The following is a 9,277-nucleotide window of genomic DNA, read 5'->3' on the forward strand; positions in this document are numbered from 1 at the left end:
CCTTGGGAGAGCATGGTGGCACTGCAGACACTGGCTGCACGGGGCTGTCTCCTCCCCATGGCAGCCTGGCTCTGCCGCCCCTCTCCCTCCCTTCCTCCCACTCAGCTCTGCGGGGTTCAGCCCAAAGCACTCCTTCAAGGTGAAGATCACTTCCAAAAAGGCTGGAAGAATGAGCCAGGGTTTTTCCAGCATCCGCCATAGATGGAGCCCCCTCTGTAACCCGCTCAAGAGTCCCAGTCTTGCCAGAGGGCTGGCAGCTTTGTTACAGGAGATTTTCTGTATGCGTTTTACCATCTAATATTTCTTTCAGAACTGTTTGCTCTAAATAATAAGCTGCAACACATTTACTGTGCTGGAGCGTGCCTCACCCACCAGCTACAGCTCACAGTGCATGGCACAGTCTTTGGGAAGACTGCAGGTGCTAAGGTGCATTGCAAACAGAACAGGGTCAAACTTTCCCTAACTCTGGAATTACTGTATTTGCCTCCCCATGCCCACCTCTTCCACCTCTCCCCCCCATTTCTAGCAACTTCATCTGACCAAAGCATTTGGGAGAGAGGTGCAGCCAAGCCCTCCGAGGGCAAGATGAGGCAACAGGCAGTTATGCGTTCAGTCCCAGCTCTGACCCTGACTCCATGTGTGGCTTTGGGAAAGTCATGCACAGGTTGATGCAGATGAAGTCCTAGGTGGCACTGACTGCCCCTGGCCAAAATGATCTAGTGGACAGAGGGTACGTTGTGTGGTTCCTGTGGTTTTTGGGGATCTGAATGAGAAGATGGTCCCATCAAGCCTGTGGGACAGGAGGAGCTCTGGCACGGCTGCGCTTCCCACCACAATTGGTGCAGCTGCACTTGAATAAGAGGGTTTACAGCTCTTGGGGGCATCTCAAACACGTCCCCCATCTGCTCGGACATGTCCTGTAAGGTGTAAGCGAGCCTGGAAGGGACTGTGTGGCTGTTGAAGTTGCTCCCCTCTGTTAAGACAGCCAGACACAGGAGGGAGAAGAGGAGTCTGACTATGCTGCTGAGAGGGCAGCAGACCCGGCGGGGCAGGAGGATCATGATTCCCAGTCCCTGCTTCTGGGCTTGTTTCTGAGTTTCTCTTCATATTATTCCTGATGCTCTCCTGCATTACCAATGGGGAACTCAGCTGTTACTGACGTAAAGTCGTGTGTTAAGGGCACACAGAGAGCCTGTGGCAGAGGGAGAAATTGGAGGCGGGTCCCCACAGTGCCCGTGGAGCTGCCTGAGCACAGCCAGCCTCCTCCTGCCCAGCATTTCCCCCTTTCCTCCCCAAACCCAGCCACGCAGTATACCCTCTCACACCTTGTGACAGCGTGTGTACGGACCTCCGCTTCCCAAGGGGTTAGTCATTCCCAGCGGGATGACCCGCCACGCAGTCGGCTGCGCTTCGGCTCCCCCTCAGGCATCCCCACCCGGCCCCGGGCCCCCCCCCCCCCCAGTGCCACGTCTGCGCACCCCGCTGTTAAAACTCGTAAAGGTGAAAGCAAAGGCCGTGCAGCACAAGGTGCGCTGGCGCGGAGGCAGACGCCGAGCCGGGCGCTGGGAGGAAGGCAGGGAGGGGACCGAGCTTTCTGTCGCCAGCAGGTGGCATCGCCATTCTCACCGCTCTGCCCTGGGAAATCGAGCAAAACCTCCCCTTTTCTGTTTTTATTTATTTATTTTGTTTTAATTTTTAAGTGCAGGTGAGCCCAGAGCTGCAAATGGGTAAATTTTTAAAATAAATTTATAAAATGTGATTTTCTCTGAAAGGTCTGTTCATGCAAAACCTAGTGAAGGAATGTTGCCTCGTTTATTCCTGGAAAATAAAGGGCCGGGTGTGCAATATGCCAAGCATCCTTACACCTCCTAACCCGAGGAGCCGAGGGTACTCGCTGCCTTGGGTCAGGCCCCAAGAGGACCCAGCAACACATCTCTTGTGCAGCATCTCCGAGTGCCTGTGAGGTGATGGAGGACCACGCTGGATGCTGATCTCAGCCTGCTCGCCTGCCAGCTCCTACATTTCACCCTGTGTCGCACAAGCCCTGCCCAGGGAAGATGGGCTGTGCCTCCAAAAGCAAAGTCAGTGAGTCAGCAAAATAAGGCTGACTAAGCATTTCCCCGTTAGATGCTGGACATCAAGAACAAAGCATCAATGACTTTGCTTTTATTAGGCAGAATTACTGAAGTGGCTACAAGCTAGCAGCCTTAAAGTACCCAATTACTCTCTTTCAAATGCAACATCCTTACTAAGCTCAGGTGATAAAGATTTCAATTCCTCCCTTCCCACAATGAGGCAGGTTTGTCCGGGAGAAGCATAAGCCAATATATCCTGTCATCTCCACTTACATGCTTCTTCCACCACGTCAAAGGGTCAAGTATGTTATGTTTTGCACATACCATTAATAATTAACTGTTGTCTGTAGAGGAACTAGTTTTTCTCTTGGCTTTAAAAAAAAAAAAAACTTGAAAGATGAAATGGAAAACCAGCCTTAGGTTGGCTGCAGCAGGTATTTATGACTATGGCATTGATGGTACAGAAGATTAGAAGGCATTTGGAATCTCAGGCTTTTTTTTTTTTTTTCTGATCTGTTCCTGGTAGGTTTGAAAATGGTTAGAAAAGCATGAGAGAAAAAAACAGTCTTGTGGTTGGGACACATAATTTCCTGGTCTGGTTGCCAACTCTGTGCGACCTTGAACAGGTCACTCGGAGAGGAAGGCGACAAGGGAGTATCCATCACTTCTGTTTCTAGGCTTTTACAAGTTTAAGTCCAACTCCCAGTGACAGCAAACCCTGAGTCAGGGTCATCCCCTGAGCTCTGGGTCCAGGACCCACAAATACCACAGGCTTCACTGAAGGTGGTTGTGTAGGTTCTCCTTACAGCTGATGGAGGGTGAATCGTCCCACCTATTTTGGGATGGGATGAAGTGCTCTCTGGAAGAACCTACTAAAAAGAACATTTTAAAAGAGAGGTTCTTGCCTTGGCTTAGCTGCCTAATTTTGAGATGGCTGAAGATGGCTAGGAGGAGTCCTAGCCTTAACCTCCTCAGGACCTTGCCTTTGAATTGAGAATAACTATCCCTTCTGCTGTCTTATCCCTTTGTATGTTAAGATAATCACAGAAAGGACCAAGTCCTACAGTACAGTATCAGAGACCTTGTTTCCAGCTAGATGCCAGATCAGGGAGGGCCAGCCTGACCCAGGGGAGCTGGGGGAGCTCCTGACACCTGTGCTCAGGGATCCCCCCCACACACACACGCAGAGCTCTCCAGACATCCTTGGTGGCTCTTGGCTGTGTGAAGGCTTTGGTATGTACCCTGTGGGATTGCAAAGGTTTGGCTAGCCCTGCTCCAGGCACTGCACGAATGTGGGAATAGGTAGGTATATCGCTGGTAGGAGAGCAGCTACACTGGCTTGTAGGCACATACCTCAGCTGGATGAGATCAGATAGCTTATCTTTGACTCCCATCTTGGTGGCAAGGGTTGGGCAGCATGTACGCTGGCAGCCCATGATCTCGCTGTGCCAAGGCTGAGGGTGCCTGTGCAGGAGGCTGGCTGCTGCGCACAGCTCTGCCGTGGACGTGGAAACCCCCTCCCACTGGGCATCAAAAGGACCACAGTAATAACCACCTCCCAAGAGGTTCCACCTCTCCATAACTCAGCTTTCATGTAATAAGTATCCCCTGACGATAAAGGAAAATAAAACTAGTTATGACCAAATTATTCTTTAAAACACACCCTCCGGTCATTGGGGGAGAGATGGAAGCATGAATACAGAGTCACAGATCAGTCAGTTGCTGTGCACAGAGACTGTATTGATGGACATGTTAAAAATATCCAGATGGCTGCAAGCCAGAAACCATTTTGTGTCTAAAACGGGATTTCATTTCCTTTTCCTTTCTTTTGTTTTTGTTCCACTTTTTCTGAAGGATCCTTTCCATGATTCACTACATCAGCACTTTACACTTCAGTTGTTGTGAGGCAGGGAGGGGTTTTTCTCTGCTAAGGTGCTTACAACAATGTTTGTAATGGTACGATACAGACAGAGTTGCAGGTATGGTTCTGGTTTGCTGCTGCAGAGACAGCTGCCCTGAGGAGCAGGAAACTCAGTGTATCACCTCTTCCTCCAGCTCTGCAGGGAGCTGGTATGTCCTGGGGAAGAACAAAGAGTTAAAAATCATATCATCCTAGAAAAGGTCAGGTTGGAAGGAGCTTCTGGAGATTACCTGGTGTGACCTTCCCCTGAAAGCAGGGCCTTAGATTGGATTTTGCAACTCGCTAAGCACCGTGGTAGCCATCCACTGCATCCTCTCCCATTTTCCAACGTGTATTTTGACCTGGGGGCACCAAAACTGGACCAGGCCCATGAACTGTGAAGAGTGCAAAAATCCCATCCTCTGCTCTGCCGGCTGTGCCCTCGCCAGTCCAGCCCAGGAGAGGGCTTGCTTTTGCTGCTGCAGGGGCACACTGCTAACTCAGATTTAGGAAGCTGCATTTCTGCCACTCAGAAATGGTTTAGGAGGCTGATTTCAGGGACAGGTACATAGCAATACTCACGGATCTATTTGGGAGTGAACATGTGCTGAATAATTGATATACACTGGGTACTGCACTATTAGTATAATCTATACTGGATGCAACAAGAGTGTTGCAAAGGAAGCAGAGGAATACAAGGGCCTTTTGCCCAGGAGCTACACGTATTTAAAATCATCATCCCATAAGTTAAACCTTTCCTTCAAAGCAGCCAGTTGTATTTCAGCATATAAATACAGTGCATTCCTCAAAATGAATATAATAATCAGAAAGCTTTTACCAAAGGTCCCCAATTAGCTTTTGGATATAATTTCACATTGCAAAATTTCAAGACATTGTGTGCAGAGAGCAGGTAGATCTTCTCTGGCATAATGGTGGTCCTTTGTGAGACGTGACAGCTAACTCCCTAATTAATCTTCGAAATGTCAGAGCCTGCTGGAAGTAATTGGGCCTGACAGTTCAAGGGCTAATTAACTTCAAACCTTGCATTTTCTCTTGCTTCCTCCACAATTCTAGGTCACTTATTTACTTTCTTTTTACATGATTTTTAATGTTCTGGAGTGTGTCTGTTCATACCTGCTTTTCTGGACATCAAGGTCAAGACTAAAGGTATTAAGCTGGGTGTGTTGCACCTTATGAATCCTCCTGAAGTATCTTGACTTCACAGGAGAAGAAAGCTGCTGTAAGGAGAGGGCTGGTCCCCGGGGAGCAGCTCGCTGTGGGAGACACTGGCTGCAGCCTCCTGGGGCCTGCTGTTTGCTGGGAGGTATCAGCAGTATCTGGGAGCAGGGAGCAGGCGGTATTCCTGAGGCCTGGCATCCTGCAGAGTGGAGCCAGTGTCATTCATCATCATGACCATCCCAGCGAGGCAGCAGGGAGCAGTTTTACAGGCCCCATAGCATTGCGGTTTCACTGCTCAACTTTATGTGAGCAGCATTAGGTGTTCTACGACCTGCTGCTTTGGCAAGCCTCCACTGGCCTCCTGCATCAGGTCTCCTGGGGCTGGTGTCCCATTTGTCTTTCTCTCTCTGCAGTCTTCAGACCCTTGGCTGAAAAAAGATGAAGGACTTTTGCAGCAGAGGCTCCAAATCCCATCCCCTGCTGCCTGTACCCATGTTGAATGACCTTGTGGCTATTACTAGAAATGCATGAAAAGCCTTTTCTCTGGTTGACAGGCTCAGTCTCTGCTCATGCACGGATATAGAGCACGTCTTTGTGAGAGCAGCATGTGCGTAGACTCCTGAGCTGACCTCTGCATCTCTTTGGTTTCCACATGGCCAATTTACAAGGACAAGTGAGGCAAAGAGCTATTTGGGAGGCATTCCCCGTAGACACACCTGCACCGGGAGCCAGGGAGCTGCCTTCAGGCTCTCCAGCAGCAGGGGCCCAGTGGCAGGAGCAGGGTCCTGTGCCAGCCCCTGACCTCTGCCAGCACTGAATGGACCCCCGCCGAGGACAGGGCAGCAGCACCCCTCTGCTACCTCCCACTGCTGGCAAGATGCAGCAGGGATGGAAGTCACAAGTGCCAAATTATTTCAGTCTCTTTCTGCCTCAGGCATAGCTGTGCTGATTGCATTTGCCTTCAGTGTAAGAGAGTATGAAGAATGGAAAGGAAAACTTATTAAATTGCAAAATATTTGGGGGGAAGAGAGGGTTTCAATCTGCCCAGGTCTGAGCAGAACAACGCTGCGATTCTGGGTAACTGAAGTTAAATCACAGCAGTGGCCATCTCCCATTCAGCCATTAGCTTCAGACACACACAGCTCATACCTGAGCAGAAGATTCATCTGCTCCAGAGAACAGGGGCTGGAAAAGCTGTATCTGATTTCCTCACTCTTTTTTTTTAATCCTCATTTCCTCTCAGCTAAGGCTTTCTTATAGCTGCTGCGTAACCCTCTCCTCCAGACAATATCTAATCTGTCTGTCACAGACATATCAAGATGTCTCTTGAGTGTGGTACCTAGTGATGACTGACAACTGTCATTAAGCGCTCCTCCTCAAACAACAAGGCTCATTTCGTTAACAGGATTGCATAGATTCAGCCTGCAATCTTGGAAGGGAAAAAAAAAATGCCATATGTTCACACAGGATTTATATAATGCCTCCTTTTACAATGCCTGTTATTTAGTAGCCCAACAAAATGAAGAACATATGATGATATTAGCCATATATTTCATATATTTTTTTGTTGGTTTGTGTTTAAGTGTTCTATCAAAGAAAAGCATGTTTGATCTTATTCAGGCTGTTTTCTTGGACTAAATGTTATCCAAGTCACTGCGAATTCTCTAAGCCAGTGAAATGGAGGTGAAATGTCAATGGAAAGGAGGTTTCTGAAAAGTTACTATCTTACTGTAAAGGGGGTGTGGTGGTGGAAAGCAAATATAATGAACCAGAGAGCAAATGGCAGCATGAATCCTTTCCATACAGACATTGCAATATTTCCTCTGCAGTTATGGCTTTTTTTATTCACACTCTTCTAGGAAGACCATATGAAAGCACTATTAATTTCAGTTTTTCCTGGTCACCTTCCCATCCTGTGTTGAAGGATGCCGTGATGACAACAGTTCAACACCACTGAATGAAATCGTCTCTGCTATGAATTAAACTACTTATTCAAGTTAGAAAAGTCAGGGGTTCATCAGACACAGGAATCCAATGTCAGAAGTAATAAGTCTTTTGTTCAGACTAGAAAGGTTCCAGAAGTGTAAGGAAATCACCTCTGCCAGTTTCTCTTCCTCAGCGTTGCAAGCAAGGCACATGATGACATGGCAGGAGCCAGTGATGCTGAAGGAGGGGGAATGGCTTTGAGCAAAGTGCTCAGAGTTTCTTGTTTGTGCTTGCATGGCTGAAGCTTACATTTATCCTTGCTTCAGTCTGAACAACCTCCACCTCCTTGCTCTGGCTACCCTGCCCGGCTCTGGCAGCCAGGACTGCCTGGAGCCTCCTTCGTGTGGGTAATGGAGGAACCCCACATTGGGTGCTCTCATGCAGCACCTCAGCATGTTGACATTTTTCTGCCTTGTGGGTGTATCCTTTGCCTCTGTGCACAAGCTGTACCACATGCAGAGATAAAAGTCAAGTGAGGGCTGTTTCTCTGTGAAGATGTTGGTATCGGGGCAGGATGCTCCTGGAGTAAAAAAGTAACTTGTTTTGCTTAGTGAGGTCCAGCTCTGACAAAGGCAGGGAGCCACTCCAAAACACGTAGGTGCTGCCAGCAGCAGAGATTACTGCCCCAGGAATTTTGTAGGCCTTTAGGATCATTTTTTCCTGACTCTGTGTGAAATACTGCCCGCATTAAACCAGGATTCTCCTTTGGGTTTAGCCCAATTCTTCTTCTGAAAGTAGTTGTTTCTCCCCTCCCTGTCACTGATGTATTGGGAGGAATTAGGGGAAAGATAAGGGTATCTGGGCTCCTGGCTGCAGGTGTGAAGCCTGGCACACCAATAAGTCCATCCAGATACAGATAACCATACTTTGAGCTGGCTGTCAACAGATCAAACAAACTGGTGGCGTTTTCACACGAGAGAACTTCACGTGCTCTGGAAATAATCAGGGAGGAGAGCAGCTACTTGTGGTCACGTCTCTAGAAGGCATTGTGCCTGCAGGGATCTGTATCTGGGTACTGCTACTTTCTCATTCTTCACTCTCCATCAAACCCGTGACTTCTGTGGCATCCACCAGCAGGGCCAGACGATTTTCATTGTGCTTTTAAAGCTGGAGCAGAGCAGTAGCATGCAGCAGTGACTGGGACTGGTAATATTTACTCTGACTGCTGCTGCCTTCTCTGTTTTATAGAGCATCCCTGAAGGAGCATAGGAACAGCAATGGACCTTCTGCTGCTGTCTCCAGAGAGAGGAATGGTTTTGCAGGCACTTACATTTTGGCAAATGGAAACCCCAGCATCACCTGTAATGCTGTGCACTCACTTTCTAGTGAGGGGCTCAGGCACTGGGCTTTTTCCCGACGCCAACATAGCTTTGTCCTTTCCCTCTGTTCCTGCACTCCAAGGACAAGCCTGAAGGTAACCAGAGAAGGCTTTCTCCTCTCCAAGCCGGAAGGCATTCGGGAATGGTGCTGGGAGCCAAAGCCAACATGTGGCTTCTCTGTGTGTGAAATGTGGAGTTCAAGATGGGGGAGAAAATCCTCATGGGTTCCTGTGCCTGGGTCTCATTACAAAATTAAGTGATTACATTTTCTGCTTTGTGTGTGTTTAGATTTTTAAAAGGCATAAGCACTTTCTGGTTTCAAAGTGAGAAGCAGTAAATAGACTGGTACCAGAAGTGGCTTTTGAGTGTTTCTTATTGTCTTTATTTTTGAGCAGAGTATTTTAGCTCCCATATAAGGAGACATTGCCAGCTTTCACTATAGGGCATATGCAAGCCACCTGGGGCTCTGTGCCATCGCCTTTCCCCTGACTTCGCTGTGTATAGATGAGACCATTATTTCCACAATGTACAAGCAAAAGCACACTGGTAGCACAGGCGTTTCCAGTGATTAATGCTGGAAAGGTTAGGCATGGATCCCTTGTTGAGATATCACTGTGCTCTAGCAAGGATCGCTTTGCTACTGTGCACAAAGTGGTTTGTTGTTCTAAGAGCAGTAAAGTGCTTTGTTGTTCTATATTATGAAGGTTGTTTTATTCTGATGTACTGGCCAAAATCACTTGAGCACTCTGTTGATCTCAGCCTGAGGCTCCTCACTGCTCAGCGTGCAGCTGGAGAGGGTATTTTTCTCTTTTTGCATA

This window comes from Pygoscelis adeliae, unplaced genomic scaffold (genome assembly GCF_000699105.1).
Source record: "Pygoscelis adeliae isolate BGI_AS28 unplaced genomic scaffold, ASM69910v1 Scaffold14, whole genome shotgun sequence".
NCBI lineage: Eukaryota > Metazoa > Chordata > Aves > Sphenisciformes > Spheniscidae > Pygoscelis > Pygoscelis adeliae.